Source organism: Thermobia domestica, chromosome 9 (assembly GCF_964235325.1).
Source record: "Thermobia domestica chromosome 9, izTheDome1.hap1.1, whole genome shotgun sequence".
NCBI lineage: Eukaryota > Metazoa > Arthropoda > Insecta > Zygentoma > Lepismatidae > Thermobia > Thermobia domestica.
Genome location: NC_137462.1, coordinates 35,050,057 through 35,068,873, shown reverse-complemented (window position 1 = coordinate 35,068,873; position 18,817 = coordinate 35,050,057). Strand labels below are relative to the sequence as shown.

Here is an 18,817-nt window from a genome sequence, read left to right as displayed (position 1 = left end):
AAACACAAGAATTAATTTATTTGGCCGTGATGAGTTTCATTGGAGAGATTTCCGGAAGATATCTCTCAAGTTGTTCCTCCTTTCCTGAACTTTTGATAGTGTACATTATCAGCGTTAAATGCGTAGAGACCACATGCTCTGAATCCATTTTGTATTGCAGTAGGAGTTATTAACATTTTCATTGTATTTTTCCAAAAGAGGTGCAATGTCTTCATTTCTATGCTGTCTACCGTTATGTTTGATTCTCCACTGATACACACCACATTTCCAAGCGCTCTTGAGTGGATGGAAAACTGAAACATCCATCGGTTGAAGAACATGAGTGGAATTCGGATACAAAGCTACAAGCACAATACCATTGTTACTACAAAAAGTGCTTAGAGGCTCAGTGAGATGCTACCCCATCAGGATGCCGCGGTCGGCAAGAGGGATTGCCGCCGTCGACGGTGGCAGGCCGCCGGTAGGCAGCCGGCACCCGTCCGCGGCGGCACGACGATCTACTTGTTCAAAATTGCCGACCTTTTGCCGAGGCGGCAAGCGGTCGAAAATCGTAAAGAATAATGCCCTTTGCCGGCTCTTTGCCGACTGTTGCCGACCGCCAGAGTCGGCAAAACAGTCGGAAAGACCTCTTTCCGACCCTCTGCCGACTCCTTATGCCGGCCTCTTTTCGACGGCGGCGCCGGCGCATTTACTGCACCTTTACGGCTGTTTGCCGACTGCTCGGCAAGGCAACTTTCCGACGGCGGCGCCGGCGTATTTAATGCTCATTTCCGGCTGTTTGCCGACTGCTCGGCAAGTCAACTTCTCGACGGCGGCGCCGGCGCATTTAATGCTAATTACCGGCTGTTTGCCGACTGCTCGGCAAGGCAACTTTCCGACGGCGGCGCCGGCGCATTTAATGCTCATTTCTGACTGTTTGCCGACTGCTCGGCAAGTCAACTGTTCGACGGCGGCGCCGGCGCATTTTATGCGCCTTTCCGGCTGTTTGCCGACTGCTGGAAAGGACCTCTTTTCGACGTCGGCTTCCCGATTCTCCCACTGGCGGCATCCGACTTCTTGCCGCCGTCGAAAAGTGGCCCTTTGCCGACTGGAAATCAACGCTTTAGGAAGGCAAAATTTTCATCAGCTTTTACATTAGTCTTGCCTAAGTCTTCCTCCATGCTATGATTTCTCGACAGGGAGCACCCTTGGAAGTTCTTGAAGTATAATACTTGCATTTTTTTGTGTGTCCCAGGACAAAATTTGTTCTTTTTGCTTTTTTGCAGCACTTTCAGCCAAAAAACAAAAAATTGAATGGGACATGGAAGTATTATATACTTTCAGAACTAGCAATTCTGCCCTTCATGAGAAATCATAGCACGGAGGCAAACTTAGGCAAAGCTACTCTAAAAAGTGGTGAAAATTTTGCCTTCCTGAAGGGTTGATATCCAGTCGGCAAAGGGCTACTTTTCGACTGCGGCAAGAGGTCGAATGCCGCCTGTGGGAGAATTGAGAAGCTGACATCGAAAAGAGGTCCTTTCGAGCAGTCGGCAAACAACCGGAAAGGCGCATAAAATGCGCCAGCGCCGCCGGTGGAAAGTTGCCTTTCCGACCAATCGACAGACAGCAGAAAAGATGCGGAGCACTGCAATGAAAATCATGGCGGATTCCCACCAGTAATAAAAATGAAATGAAATCTTTAATTTTACGTCCCACGGTTATGCCGGTTAGACTAAAGGAGACGGTGATGATGAATAATGAATGAAATGGTGGAATGAAGAAAGTAGGAGGAAACGGGAGAACCCCGAGAAAACCCACGCATACGGTGTTTGTCCACCACAAGGTTCACTTGGCGGGAGTTGGGTTTGAACCCGAGACCCCTAACACCAGAGGTGAACGCTCTACCACTGAGCCACCGCGGTCCCCCCCACCAGTAATATTGCACTCGGTACATACACAGTACATTTCTACAATTCTCAGTACGATTTAAGTGCTATATAGAGGAAAAGTATCTGGGAATGACTTACAAATGCTTAAAAGAGAACTAAAAATAACAACTGAGCAGCTAATAATGAACGTTAAGAATAATTCAATTAACACGTCTGTGCGCCTAATGTGAAAAACTTATAACAGTCAGTACATTTTCCCCCTGAAAGCACATCTTTCACTATCACGACCACTAGGAACAACACTGTTCTATGCAATCAAAATTTGCTAGTTGCAAACGCTTTCTTCGAAAAAAAAAAAAAAAAAAAAAAGCCGCAGCAATCCGTCGGAAATACGGTCTTTTTAGGTTGTCGTTTTCCCATCAACTATTGGAAAAGGATTTTAAACGTCAATGATTTTCTAAATTTTTTTAAAGTACAGGGGTCACACTCCCAATGGAAAATGAGATTTAAATAACAATTAATGAAGTAAAAATTATAAATAAAAATACTGTAATAAAAGGTATGTGGTGGCGGAGAGATCAAACCGAGCCTACACGCAAAAAAAAAAAAAAAAAAAAAAGGATAAAGTAAACAAGAAAAAGGTGGACACTAACCATGTTAGTTTGTCAATATATGGAAAACAGAGACGTGTATCCAAGCAGCCAAGCCAAAATGTCTCTGCATTTGTTGTAACTTTGGTATTAAAAAAAAAAAAAGTGGCCGGAGCGATCACTTGTCTGCTTACACCCATGACTATATTCGTAGAAACCAAACACTGAAATGCACTAAACACAAGTTCTAACGACTAAGCTGTCAGTTCTAACTCTATGCCTTAAATATTTATTTAAATACACTTTAAAAGTGGAAATCATATTAAGATAAAATAACAATTAAGTAGGTAACTAATTGTTCATTTAATGTGTTCCTATATGATTTATACATTAATTGTATACAATGAAACAGAAAAATGTGAGAAAATAATTTATATCGTAAGTGAAACAGCCACATGTACAGTATACTCATAGTGCATACCCATTATATAGAGAAAAAAGGTTAATGAAGTCATTTACATAATAAATGAAGTGTTTTAACATAATACTTTGCAAAGATCCTTTGTTTTAAAGGAATTCTTTAAGAGAATAAATGAAGGGAAGATCACAATTTTTTCTGGTCTATATTAGCACTAAAAACACACCAAATTGTATTAACAAAATACAATGCACATCGTATTAACTTATATACATTAGCCTATGTAATGAACCTTATCATCATTTAGAAGTTATATGTAATATACCTTCGGATGTACTACTACTTTTTTTTTTAAAACAGAAATTTGTAGCATTCCATAACATTGAGTTTTAACACAGATAGCCTTCATACAGTATGTAAAATCAGAAAAGCAAATATATATGAAGTGATTACAATGTTCAAAAAAGCACTATATTATTCTAAAGAATTCCTGCTATCCATATTTTGTCTTGAATAACTCAGCCATTTTTCTTTTTTAGCCCATTGATATATACGAGGAAATCTTCCTCTGTTTCTTTGAGATTTTAAGGGTTTTACTTTTTATTATTTTTCTTCAGGTCTATTTAAATGTCTCTTACTTTGTGGAAATAAAATTCTGTGTTGTATGTTTTTAATATTCATAAATGACATCTAATTTAAATAATAATATACTTATATATACTAAAATATCATTTTGACAAAGCAAGGGACATTTAAATAGATATTCAGAAGAAATCAGTAAAATCAGAACATCAAAAATTTTATTCATTTCAAAGAAAAGGAAGAATACTTCCCCTACAAATCAATGGGATAGAAAAGAAAGGAGGCGATGGTACTGAACCTCACCGTTAAGGAGCTTGTACTCTGAGAAATATAATTACACTTTCTCTCTTAACTGATTCCACGCAAAAAAAAAAAAAAAAAAAAAAAAGTTAAGAACAATATCAAACAACAGTTGTCTTTATAATTGAAGAAAACTTCAAACCTATGAAATAGTAATGTAGAATTTAAATAGCTCAGAATCAGGATTGTGAGAATATAGAGAGATACAGAAAATTTTACAACACTGCATAGAAAAGATGAAGTAATAATAAAAAAAGAATTTAACGACAAAAACCGGGATAGGGAGACTAAGGTAATATTGGCAAAACAAAAATCAATTTCAAAGCCGTAATTCTCAATATTCGCTTCAAAGGTAAGTGATGACCATAATTCCCGTGTGATTTGAAATAAACCGCATTAAAATGGGAAATGTTTTACAAATGTTATGATTGAATGAAATTCACCCGTTCTAAAAGGAAAAAAAAAAACTGTAGTCCCACATATATCCTACCACTCTTCACAAATATCTTTAAGGATGTTAGTACATATGATTTTTGTCAATACTCTCCGTTAGTGGCGTAGGGAAGGGGGGCCCAGAGAGGCCGGGCCCCCAAAGAGGTCCGACAATGTAGTTTGATGTTTGTAATTTTTTAAATATATTTTTATGTTTATATATTTTTTGTTTGGAATTGTTCCATATGTACCTATAACAGCACTTGCCCCACCAAACACACATCCTGGCTACGCTACTGCTCTCTGTGGGTCTTCTTCCATTGCAACACTTCTGTATTTCTTGAGCAACATTTCCCCTTCCTTCCAGAAATAAATGAACTATCTAAAATAGAACAAATATAATGCTTTGTAAAATATACTCTTCAATGTGTACGGCGTTGGCACATCACGTATATTTATTACAATCGAAAATATACTTCATCACACCAAAACCAAACCAAACTACACAGTGTAATAGACCTTGTTGCAATGAACCGGCTTCAACGCTATATGTTACAAGAAAACCTGTAAGAGTAATGAAAACTATAGTCACTGATGAAGAATTCAATTACGTCGAAACAGTTAACTTTTACTTAATCTTTTGTCACTCGCGCTGTTGGAAAAAAGCAAACAGGTGAGTAAAAACTAATGATTTTTACGAATGGGGTCGCATTAGCGGAGTCACCCTCACTGCTATTCCTCAAGTGGCTCCTTCCCCTCTTTCACCCTAAAGCTCGCTGACGTGCTGCAATTGTAGTAGCTTCCAGTACAGGTTGAGGAAATAGTTTCGTCTGCGTTTGCTTTTTTCAAACGCGCGAGTAGTTCCGTGATAACACTAGCAAACATATATTTTTATGGAGTTTGAAATTTTCCAACGCGCGATCGTTAATGTGGTAATTATTGTTTATGAGTGAAGTTTTGTTTTTCTAAGCAACGTCTCGCTTCTTGAATAGAAGTGAGATAGAGAAGTGGCTTGACAATATTAATGATGAGTCTGATGTTAACTATCGAAAATTAGTGGCTGCTGAAAGTGATGCGAATTGAAGTAATGAAAAAGTGAATGAAGATGATATTGATCATGATAGTGAAGCAGATAAGAACAGTGTAGATGCAGATTCAGATGCAAACGATATGGATGTGAATTACAGTTACAGTGAAAATATTGTTTCATTGGGAAAGACAGGAAAACAAAATGTAAATAGTAACTGGCAGCATCAGCAAAGACAAAGTGTAAAAACATTGTGAAAAAGATGCTAGAACCGAAGTTTACTGCTAAGGGTATCACTGAGTAAACAGTTTTTTTTTTTTCGAAATTTATCGATATAGCTGTGATTGATGAAATTGTAAAATGTACTAACAATTATTTGGATAAATTACGAACAAGTTTCGGCGAAGAACGCACTGCAACTGTACAGCAACTTCAAGAGCAAAATTAATGACTTTATTTCGACGTCTTTATTTGATTGCCAAAAGAAAGGAGCACGTGATGATGTACGATCACTGTGGACATGTGACGGAACAGGAATTCTAATCGTAAGAGCAGCAATGAGTTACACGAGCTTTTTACTATTACTCAGGGCATTAGATTCGATGATTTCGAAAGCCGATCTCAGAGAAGAGATATTGACAAGCTATAGATATACCACATTGACTTGACACCTAGTTTTCTGTTCCAAGCGTTGCTATCGGCTGAAGGAATTCACTCCCTTTCGCCAAGGCTCTCTCGTTTAGCAACAGCTGAACCCTTATTGGCTCAACGCGTGGATGTGTCGATGGTTTGAACTTTAGTTCGCATTTTTGCCACGGATCAAGACATTTTGACAGCACTATAGCAACAATTCCAAATATCCTAAGTATTTACTCAACAATTGCATGCATTACTTCAAATAAGTTTACTAAATATATTGTTTGTATCTCAAAATGTCAATGTTGGAAAAAAGCAAACGCGCGAGTAGTTATGTTACTAAATTTGGCGCAAGTGACAAAAGGTTAATCTTTATTACAACAGTACGGTCGCCACCCCAAACGAGAATCAGAAAAGAAAAGAAATCCTGCCGTATATCCAATGGTAGGAATTTGAGTTTCTTGAGAAATCTTTGAAACATTACCTTGAAGCTGCATGTTAAACAATAAATCCCTAAGTCCCTCACCAGACAAAAAGATGTATTAAAATAGAATATTATATTTAGTGAAGATAGCATTATATTACTTTGAAATAGAACTTCGATACGCGTCAGGGTTTTGCGACACTATTGTATTGGCAATTGAGAATTTTGTATTCGGCTGAATACAAAATATTACATCTTAAAATAAAACCTTGTTAATGGAACAAATAAAATGCACATATACTTAAATAAACTACAGGTAAAATCGATCAGGTGGGCAAAAATGATAAAAGTTTCAAAACAAATACATTTTATGTTCTCCTAGGAGTCAATTTGAGTAACATATCTAAAACACAAACCATCTGTAATAAGAATTCAATCGAATGAACATAACTTTGAGAAACGCTATAAAAAAAAATCACAAAACTATAACTTTACATTTGTTCGTTTGTCTGCCGAGCTCCTTTATGGCTGAGCGGTTAGTGTACGAGTCTTAGGCGTGGGTGACCCGGGTTTGCTTCCCGGAGAGAGCTCACGTAGTTCGGATTCCACCTTAATCAGTAGGTCCCGTCTTATATAGCCTCGCTGCTGAAAGGGACGTTAAACACAAAATCAACTCAACTTTCGGCCTTTTAAGTTAAAATTTTCAGAGTACAAGCACAAGACACTCTAAATTCCCTGTTTAGATTTTGGCGGCATACCAACGTAATATATCAAAATGGCGGCCATTTTGTCAAATGCACGAGTATCTACGCTACGAAGCGCAATTTTCAGTCTTTTAAGTTGAAATTTTGACGGTAGAAGCACAAGATATGCTAAATTTGCTGTGTAGATTTTCTCGGCGGTCCAATGTAAAAAAAAATAATAATAATAATAATCAAAATGGCGGCCATTTTTTCAAAACGGCAGTGAGTAGAAAATTGTTGCAAGTTGTGACAATGACAATATTGAAATATAAATCACATTTTAACACTTTTACCCCAAAGACATTGAAATATTTCGAAAAAAAAACGATTAAACCCGAAAAAACCCAATTAAACTCGAAAAACACCCGAAAAAATGGGCCCAGGTGGGTTTGGCTTTTTCAAAAAAGCCCGGGTTTTTTCAAACCCTCGTTCATGATGAGCTTTTCTCCTCAAAAAAGTTTTAATAGTAGTCGCTAATGGTTTTCTACAGATGTTAATGTTAAATTGTTAAATTTTTTCAAACTTCCGATGTCCAAGTTTTTGTACCTACACATCGTGAAACAGTGTCAGGAGAAAGGGTTAACACTCGGAAAATGAAATATTTGAGTTTTACGTCCCACGGTTATGCCGGTTAGACTAAAGGAGACGGTGATGACGAGAGATGAATGAAAATGGTGGAATGAAGAAAGTGGGAGGAAACGGGAGAATCCCGAGAAAACCCACGCACACGGTGTTTGTCCACCACAAAGTTCACTTGACAGGAGCAGGGTTTGAACCAGGAATCCCATGTACCAGAGATGAACGCTCTACCACTGAGCCACCGCGACCAGCAAAAAATCAAAATAAGACAGTCTGGTGCAGGTGTAGTTTTGGTGCACTACATTTTGGAAGATTTACAGGTAAAATTCAATACTTTCCATGAAAAGACATGTTTATAAGGAACGAATTTCTACAGGTAACTTAATTACATACAATGTAATACAACTGTATCTTACGTTTACTAATGTTAAACCATTACAAGTGCTTTACGACGAATAAAACAAATGAGTGCATATGAAAAATGGCTCTATTAGATGTTATTTTCCACGGGCGGCTTATTTCTGCACCGTGTACACCGGCATCATATTTCTGCACAGCGTGCAGAACCTGTATTTTGTTTACAAGTGGAGAGTTACTAGTATGAAACAACAACAAGTGTTGTTGAAACTTGTATTATTCTCAAAACGCACTTCCTTCCACTACCCTCACTTATCCGCATACACACTATCGCAGACGTGCCTGCTCCCTTCGGACGTATTCCCGCGCGGGCCCACCAGCTTCGCCCTATCTGACTCGGTTCGATAGCATTTGTGCTATTTAGTGGCCACCCAGCACAAATTGTTTTGTGCTTTTTTGCGCTGTTTTTATGCTAGACATCTGGAAGCCTTATTTATACGCAAATCGTAAAAGAATTATAATTTTTCAACAATTACTTCTAGAGGTCCCCTTGAATTTTATTTATGCCAAGTAAAATATATTCCGCCCATTTGAAACCGACTAGGGGACAATAAAAAAGAAACTGGTGAAAGAATTATAATTTTTCATTTTTTTTTTTAGTATTGCGCCACAAGTAAACCTGTACACAAGAGCGTTTAACCACTACCTCATTTCTCCTTTTTTTTTAATTGGAAGTTTTCGCTCACATGTGAAACAAGTCCTGCAGTATATAATCTAGTGGATCTTATTAGGTTACTAAAGATACACTAAATACTAGAGAATACTAAAGGAACACAAACCTTGTCATGGCACAAGCATTATGAGAAATTGTCCACGTTTCTCTAAGATAATTTAGCACCAGGTGCTAGTTGGCCACTAAAGAGCACGAATTCTATATAACTGAGTGAGAGCAGGGCAACGCTGATGGGCCCGCGCGGTAGCGCGGGGATATGTCCGAAGGGAACAAGTGCGTCAGCGACGGTGGGTATACGCGTAAGCGAGGGTAGTGAAAACATATGGGCTTTGGTAATCATACATTTTTCAATATCACTTTTTATGGTTTCATACTAGTAACGCTTCAGTTGTAAACATAAAATACAGCTTTCGTACACTGTGCAGAAATACATTGGCGTTGAGTTAGAAGACACTTATCTTAAAAACTAAGACATGTAAACTTTTGCAATTTCAAGAAGAAAATAATGCACTACAGTTTCTTAACTGTCCCTCGTTTTGTAAATAAAAATTAAGTGAAACCTTTAAGTTTTTTGTCCAACGGTTATGCCGGTTAGGCTAAAGAAGACGGTGATGATGAGTAATGAATGAAATGGTGGAATGGAGAAAGTGTAAATAAACGGGAGAACCCCGAGGAAACCCACGCAGACAGTGTTTGTCCATCACAAAGTTCACATGGCGATGGCTGGGATCGAATCCGGGACCCCAAATACCAGAGGTGAACGTTCTACCACTGAGCCAGCGCGGACCCTACAATTGTAAGCGAGTTCTTGATATACCGGTAACTCTTTACTTTCGGCAAGGCAATGATATCCTGTCAGTACATAGTATTGCCGAACGAGCGTTAGCGAGTGAAGGCGGGTCAGAGCCCCGCAGGGCACTTTGTTTTCTGTCTTTCCTTCTTGGGAACTGTAACTATAATTGCGGGAACCAGTTCAGATGACTTGGTTATTGTCACTGCCTTGCCTAAAGTAATGACTTGCCGATATACCTTAGGGGGTTCGTGAAGGTAAGCAGCAAGGCAACAAAGGTAATAGTTAAGAACAGCTACTTCTCATCTCCCGTGCACGAGGATACATCTTACTGTTGCACTACCTAAACACCCTAAGTACAAGGGCAAGAACTCAGTCTATTACCTACTTTTTAACATCCTAGATAGTCATTGAATAATTCCTGAAAGTATGGCGTTTCTCGTCCTTCCCTAAATGGGAAGTACGTCTCCTTAACTATAACCGCAACAAATAGAATCGAAGTTAATACACAGGTTGGGCTAGGTAGTACCATTTAAATTACTTTCTTTGATACCCGCCCCCAAAAAATTTTATATGCCAGAGACGCCAGTGCGCGGGAACATACTATAACCGAATCTTTTTTCATGCGCAGCAACAATTAACATATGTAACACAACATATAAAATTCATGACAATTTGAAATGTATATGCATAATATTAAATTAACTCACCCCATGTATATGCATAATAACTGCAATAATATATGCAAATGTATATGAATAATATTAAATTAACTCACCACTCTCTCACTTCATGTTTTCGTGGTATTTGCTTAACCAGCAACTGCGTACAGTTCCAATGAATGAATATTTTTATGATAAACATTATTTTCCCAATTTGTAAACTTATCTCAACGAATTTTTTTTGAAGGACTTTACCCACACTGCATCACAATGTGACAAATGAAGAACGCGAACCGAACATACAGACAGCGCAACCAGACTACGATTTCTGCAATCAGGCTCTTCAGCGGCAAAGGCGGCTCGGCGCCTGTCCGAGCATCTTTTCAAGGTCGGTCCATCCGCTGTTTGCCGACCTTCTTTCGGCTCCTTTACTTGTCGGCAGGCCGCCAACGTTTCGGCGTCTTTCCGACAATATTTGCCGCGGTCGCCGTCCGCTGTTTGCCGTCTCCTTGCAAAATGTTTGTCAAGGATCCTCTCGTAGTTGTAATTTATTTTAAGTATTTACTTCTCATATACCCTTTACGTGCAGTCCCTTTACTACATTTCTTTTCATGCATTTACCTTTTTCGTGGTCGGCACGCCGTCAACGTTTCGACGTCTTTACAACCATCCTTTGACGATGTCGTTCCGTCCGCTGTATGCCGACTTTCTGCCGACTCCGTTTTCACAAGACGTATTTTATGGAATTAGTGCCCACCCACAAGAAAAACCTTCGGACAGTTTCAATTTTTACTTCATCATTAAAGAAGATACAGGCTCTATTCATTTTCCAAAATTCGACTCTTTGCCGCTGGTACGCGTTATTGCAACTTTCGCCGACGTCGTGCCGACGTCGCTTTTCAAGAAATTGCCGGCAGTCTCTTTTTGCAGTCGTCGTCCGACTGTCTGCCGACAGTTTCGAGAAAGCTTTATACGAGGGAAATATAAGCCCTAATTCGTATTTTAAAGCAACAAATTACCTTCTAACTCTCTTTGTTTTCTATTGGTGAACGAATTTTTTTTTGCTCGTCGCGGTCGAAAATCGAGCGGAAAGACGCCGGTGTCCGGCGCCGGCAATCCGACCGCGGCATCTGGTCGGCATGCACAAATTGTCCGACTATAGGCGGCAGGATCCTGATGGGGTATGCATGAACATCAAGGAAAACCAACACAAGAGTTTTGATATTTGACTTTTCAAGCCATGGTTGAAACACATTCGTCATATATTCATAAAATGTCTCTACTGTCATCCAACCTACTCAGATCTACCAATACCCCAGCAACTCTATACAACCATCGGGGGATCCAAAATACATGCACTAGTTGTAATCAGCATTGTCATACATTCTTTTTCATCATTGCTTGCATATGTGTATATAGTTTTTTCTTCCTTACGAATTAACACCTTATTTCCTTTCGGAAACGAAAAGAATGCAGTCTCGTCTGCGTTAAGAATTCTGGATGGATCTTAAGGTGCCTGGATAAAATACCACACTCTCGGCTGGTGCCACTATCTATTTGTGTTCTAATCAATTAAAAGTTAAAAAGCAGATCACGATTTTTTATTTTGTCTTGAATCTGCTTCAGAACAACCACATTTTTTCTGTAAAATTATGTTTGCATCATTGCGTTGCTCAAATCCATTGAAAATTTTTATGTCAGGTTTTGGTACAAAACAGTATTTTGCTGCTCTAATAAGTGACAACCCCTGTCAGCTTTTGGACTGAGACATCCAAATTTAGTGAAATTGATAACAGAAGACAAGTATTACTTTCTCGTGTAAATTATGTATGAAATTCATAAATTCATGCCGTTACGCTGTTTACCAATGCCTGACATGCAGTGTCAGCTACTGGAATAACCCTATACAAAAGGACACCAATACCTGACACCCCCCCCTCCTGAAGTTTTAGAATTTAAAATTTAACAAAATTTTCCTCCCGCAATTCACTACACTGTTTCACCAACAGAATATATATTCAACATGCTACTGAACTAGAAAAAAATCATAAATTAACATAAGAGTAACAAGGTAAGTAGGCTTACCGTATTTCTTAAGAATTCTTCTCATTTTTGCATATTTCTTCATAGCACGTAATTCAACTTCGTCATACTTCTATCACTTGGCACGCAAATTAACCACGACTAAGCAAAATGTTGCTAAATCGTCAAGAAAAGTGTGTGCGTTGAGAAATCTGTTAATGATCACAAATAACCTTATTATGTTCAATTTAAGATAAAAGTGTCAGCTTTTGGAGCAGTGTCAGCTACTGGTGCACTTATCTTACGGTAGAAAACAGGGTAGGCCCGGCCTCAGAGCCTCATAGTACGCTTCGCCACTGGATAAAATAAAGAACAATAAATGCTTTTTGAGAAAGGTTCATTCAAGTGAAAAACATAAACCTGAATAATGTGTAGTAGTTTTTCCTTTCTTCCTTATTTTGCAGATGGTAAAATAGTTGTTAAATTTTCTCTCTCTCTCTCTCTTTTTTTTTTTTTTTTTTTTTTTTTTGTTAAACTGAACTGCTTGATAAATTAGAACACTAAATTTGATTACTGAACAGCAAATTTGAGAGTAAAATACATCAAACTGATTTCTGCATTATTATTATTATTATTATTATTATTATTATTATTATTATTATTATTATTATTATTATTATTATTATTATTATTATTATTATTATTATTTGGTATCAAAATGTTGTCTTTGCTCATACTAGTATTTATGCAGTGTAAATTTGTTTGAATTCTGAGTGGTGTGTAAGAATAAAGCTTATATTAGAATATGTGGAGCTTATTATCAAAACGTCTCTTGTCCACTTTTTAAAAATCGAGATATCAATATACACAGAAGCATCGAATAATTATTGACATCTTTGCACTTTTATTTCTGGTCTCTGTTTCAGAACGGAGAGAAAAATGGATTTGAAATATGCACTTTTATTCAAAACGTCTCTTGTCCACTGCAAAATGGCGGACACCCTACAGCAATAAAGTTTCGAAGCAAAACGTCCTATGTCCATTCTTACCTGAACACGATTCTTGCTGTTTTATTTCAAACTGTCTCTTGTCCATGGATTTTCCTAAGCAATTACTTGACACAAAAGTGCATTAATTATTACTTTGTATAACATTTATTGGATATTTAAGTCCACAAACTAGTTGGTTGGTACCTTTGGCTCAACCGAGAAAATTGACGAAAGATTTGTGCGATAACCTTATATTTTATGGTGATTACATTGTTGAGGTCATATCAGCCATATTGTTCCACTTATTTCTTAGGAAAATTGGTGCTTGAAGTTTGAAGGCACTTAGAAAAGTTATTTGTCAGACGTCTGTGGAGTATCGCAGTTCATTTTCATAGATATGAGTGGTAATCAAGAAGAAGAAAATAATTCCAGATTTTCATTATTTTGTATCAAATTGTCTCTTGTCCGATAGTTTTGCTTTCAAAACGCCCCTTGTCCATTGTTTAGTTTCAAAATGTCTCTTGTCAAATTAAATACCTTTATTATTCATTACTTATGTCTTGAATAATGGAATTTGTTTATAAAATAAGGCAATAATGGTTTAAAGAATTTCTACACCAAATCTTACAATATTTAATAACCTTTTAAAAAATATATTATTTTTTTTCGATTTGCCAAAATTTTTATTGGATGGACAAGGAGCGTTTTGATAAGCTCCACAATTTTGAAAAACGTGCACTATGAATCTTTATTGTGCATGTGTCTTGTTAAGTTGAGAATTTATCAGGAGAGTTTTTGATGAAATAATGGCATTAAGAATGTCCCGGTTGGTGGGTTCAGAAATCTGGCAAGTTATCTCCCCCCTTACACACACACTTCAACTCTTAGGATTTCGAGGGGGCGCGGTGGATCAGTGGTAGAGCGTTCACCTCCGGTGTTTGGGGTTCCTGGTTCGATCCCAGCTCGCGCCGTGTGGACTTTGTGGTGGACAAACACCGTGCTCGTGGGTTTTCTCGGGGTTCCCCGTTTCCTCCCACTTTCTTCATTCCACCATTTCACTCATCTCTCATAATCACCGTCTCCTTTAGCCTAACCGGCATAACCGTGGGACGTAAAACTTAAAGATTTCATTTCTTATGATTTCGCACCCTGAGTGTATAGATCGTTCTTTTAAGGTTCTGCCTTTTCTCAATCTGTGCTGCCCTTATCACCATAACTGGATTTGCATTTTTAATGTGCATCCTGTATTATAAAGTGGTGTACACAATGAAGAATTAAAAAAAAAATCACAACTCTTAATAGCAAACGAAAGCTCCAGTGGATACCTCAATTAGCGATTGATATTTTGAAAACCTAAAAAGCTTTTGCACTTATTTCTGAGTGGTATATCATCGATTATCTCCAAACGACATTTGAATGCAACGTTGCATATGTATGCGTGTGTGTTTGTGCTTTATTTGAAACCATCCACGAAAGTAAAAAAGGAAGCAGCAAGTGCTTTAACAGTGATCATGACGTGTTAAAGATATGAGTGTATATGTGAATATGCTTTGTTGGTTCACGTAAAACTATCACAATACATTCATCCATGTTCTAGCTTTGACGCACATAAACTGCTGAAAGGAAAGAAAGAAAGGGAAAAAAGCAGCATATGTGTCACCTCAAGGAGATAATAACTATCACGAATTCGAGTGTAAAAACGGATTATACAATGGATGCGAGATTATGAAGGATTGTAAAAGGCGATACAAGATAAGCACGGAACAAAAAGTTCTGAATGGTTTATCCCAACGCGTTATAAGGATGTTGCAAAAGAGGCAAAGGATATGATGCTCTTTTCCACTTTCAGATGTAGCATAAGTAATATAATTCATTTCTCTGCAGTGACGGATAAAGGAAACATTTTGTGAGGAACTTTTCCTTTATTATATCTTTTTCATTAATTTACAAGGGTTCAACCGTGTCCACAATTCTTGCAACCTTAATTTAATTAATTTCCTAATCTCGTACAATGATGAAGTATTGCAGAGCGATATAAGTTGGATGATAATACAATATTCCATTGTTACTTTTGTGTTGTTTAATTTTGGGGAGCATGGTATCTCAATGGTAAAGCGCTTACCTCTGGCGAGCGGGATCTCTGGTTCAATCCCTGTGGTAAAAAACATCGTGTATGTGGGTTTTCTCGTGGTACTCCTATTTTCTTCCACACCCTCAATCCAGCGATTTTTTCCATCATCGTTCACTAACCTTAATCATCTGTCTCCCTTAGCCTAACGGGTATAAACGTGGGACGTTAGACTGAAATACCTTATTTCATTTCACTTCATTTCATAGCTCGTTTGATTTTAGAAACTAATATTAATTTAAGGGGTAGAGCGGTGTGTGGTAGAGTGTTCACTTCCGGTGCTTGGGGTCCCTGGTTCGAGCCCAGCTAGCGCCGTGTAGACTTTGTGGTGGACAAACACCGTGCTCGTGGGTTTTCTCGGGGTTCTCTCGTTTCCTCCCACTTTCTTCATTCCACCATTTCATTCATTTATCATAATCAGCGTCTCCTTTAGCCTAACCGGCATAATCGTGGGACGTAAAACTCAAATATTTCATTTTCATTTCATAATATTAATCTTTTGAACGCAACCAGCTTTACTCTCGAGCAACCAGCTTATTAATGACCTCTCATATCGGTCATTTTCGATCACTTTAATATATCTCCGCTCTCCGTGTCTTCCAAATTGCGGGGCGGAATCTGGATTTAAACGACATCGGAAGTGTCACTGTTAATCTCTGCTACCCCGAAAACTATGGGTTCGGCACTAACATCGATCAGTTTATATATATGCCCCTCCCCCTCCCCTAAGTTGCACCATCAAAGTGAAATGATAGAAAAAAATTCCAGGCCCAAACTTCATTTATGTTGAAAATTTGATCGAGATCGATTGGGTAGTTCAAGAGTAATTAAGTCACAAACATAGTCGCTTTCATTTTTATATACATAGTTGAGTGTATAATGTGTCATTTCACTACATACTAAGTGTGAGATGAGAGAAAAAATATAATACTGATCGTACATGAGCTAGAAAATGATTGAAAATTAACTGAAAATATCAACTTTGAAACAATTGAAGCATCGTTTTCTCTTTTTATGGACCTATTTTAATTTTCCGTCATTTTCATCATTCGAACATCTCTGTTTGTTTACTTCTTCATAGATTTTGCATATCACATTGACTAGAGACTGAAATTGAAATTGAAGCATATTAAAAATTTCGGACCTGCAGAGATTTGAATGTCTGGGTAGAAACCCAATGCGGTAAACCACTTACCTACGCAAATAATTTACTTCAAGTTGCACAAACACAATTAACTAGTTGGAAACCTTTCATGTAAGACTAGTCTAGATACTAAGGTCTGTGCGAAAAGACAATCGTTAGTTGAGTTACTCATTATTTAATTCTTCAACTCAGAAATAAGTTAAATAAACCTTCTTTAATGAGGGAAAATGTCTCAAAACGTTCCTCAAATTGAGGCTGAGATTTTAATATTGGTCCTGCAACCTCGGAAGGAAAAAAAAAAAAAAAAAACAGACATTGTAGTGATCCGCCAAGGCATGGCTATAGCTGACACTCCAACTAAAATTTTCTAGATTATAATTACTATTACTAAAACGTTAATTCTTCATTTTTATTCAATGTTTATGTTATTATTTCAATGTTCCTTCTTCATTATTATAAAAAAATATATGTTTAAATTAAGTACGATATTTAAACTACATTATGATTTCATGAACTGAAAAGCGAATGGCGCCATGGACATTAACCGCGCCACAAAAGAAGGTTAGATTTGGTTACGTAAGTACTTGCATGATTCATTTCTCCTGTAAATTTTGTGTTTTTTACGTGCTTCTGGACCCGTTGTACTAAACATACTCCAACTGAAATAATAGAATATAAATAAAGGAAAGTATATAAATGGTAAATAAATAAATAAGAATACTTACAAGTCGTAGTTTAAAAAGCATAGTGTCTTGACGATGGGATAAATGAAACGAAGATGAGATTTATAACAAATGTGGTTACAAATGTATAATATTCGACAGAAGATACTATATTTACTATTAATTGTACATAAACTACGTGAAGCATCTAGCACTACTATATACTTAATATCCTACGCTACTGTGCAAATATTCGTTAACATACTATAGCTAAATCTAAGCAGATTAAATAAAGAAAGGTACTACCGTATACCAACGCCCACAATCTATTCTACTTAACTATAATTAAAGAAGATATACTACATTATCTTACAAAACTACATTCTACATTCTTAGTAACTATTTCTAAATCCTAAAAGCAATCGAGGCATACTACGAGTTCTATTCTACGTGTAAACTAAAGATCTGCACGGGCCGAATGTTTCGGTCCGAGCTCAATCTACCCGAATGTACCTAGGCCCGGCCCGATAAGTTTTTAAAATTCTTGGCCCAAGCCCGGCCCGGGCCCGATAAATTTTTAAAAAGTTTAGCTCGAGCCCCAAACTTTCTCAAAATTTAGTATTAAACCTGACCTAATTCTCAGAAACATTTTCTAAACTCTGGTTCACAACCTGACTCTTGCCTCCCGAATGGTACAATTGCCTCCTAGAACTTTGCTTGTCATCGAGAGAACAAAAACTCCATTTCCTGTAACATAAATATAAATTAATTGAATTTTAGCATAAAGTGAGACGGCAATATTGTTTAGCGACAGGCAAAACTTTCCCACCCCTTCTTGTCATATTTTGGGTTCAGTAAAGGTCAAGGTCAGAGCTCAATTTACCGCGCAATGCCCTCAAACCTCTATAGTGAAAGTGGAGCCGCTAAGCAACACAAACTGTAAATAGCTATTGCATTCTTTGTAACATTTTTCACGGGCACACTTCTTCAACGTTTGGCTTTATTCCAATTATCGTTTAACGAAAGTCAATAATTATTAAAGAATTGCAATTAATCGGCCCCACCCCGGCCCGACCTGAAGAGAAATCAGTGTCAGACGCCCAAGCCCGGCCCGGCCCGGCCCAAAGAAATAAGAGAGTCGGCCCGCGAGCCGGGCCGGGCTTAGGGTCTCGGGCCGAGCCCGGCCCATGCAGGTCTCTAAGTGTAAACCGCTATTCTACGTGCAACAATTTAAAGGCTACAGAGGATAAGAAGACTGTTATTTTGGTTACTCACCTGTTGCTGCTGTAATACTTACTTTATTGTCATGATATAGATCTTGTATGTTTTATGCTTGTATTATGTTCATGAATAATCGAATGCAATTTAAAAGTTGGGCCGCGGTCTCTCAGTGGTACAGCGTTCACCTCTGGTGCTTGGGGTCTCGGGTTCGATCCCAGCCCTCGCCAAGTGAACTTTGTGGTGGACAAACACCATGTGCGTGGGTTTTCTCGGGGTTCTTCCGTTTGCTCCCACTTTCTTCATTTCACCACTTCATTCATTACTTATCATTACCGTCTCCTTTAGCCTAACCGGCATAAGCGTGGGACGTAAAACTCAAAGATTTAATTTCATTTTTCAATATAAAAGTTTCCGCGAAATTTCAGTCACAGATTATTTTTAATAGTAATTGTTTGTTTATTGTTTACTTGTAAATTAATTCGCTAATATATCCCGTACGAGTTCGCTAAT

General features: G+C 37.8%; 2 protein-coding genes across 2 annotated transcripts in view; both read right to left on the bottom strand.

Annotated features, from left to right (window-relative positions):
- LOC145694552 (syntaxin-1A-like) overlaps nucleotides 1–11,313 on the bottom strand; it is a 97,867-nt gene extending 86,554 nt beyond the window's left edge. Inside the window, exon 1 of the mRNA XM_081770874.1 lies at nucleotides 10,258–11,313. The gene's annotated coding sequence lies outside the window, so the exon portion shown is untranslated. The remainder of the gene's footprint in view (nucleotides 1–10,257) is intronic.
- The window catches only part of LOC145694555 (phosphoenolpyruvate phosphomutase-like), a 300,696-nt gene that overhangs the window by 219,216 nt on the left and 62,663 nt on the right, over nucleotides 1–18,817 (bottom strand). The window lies entirely within an intron of this gene.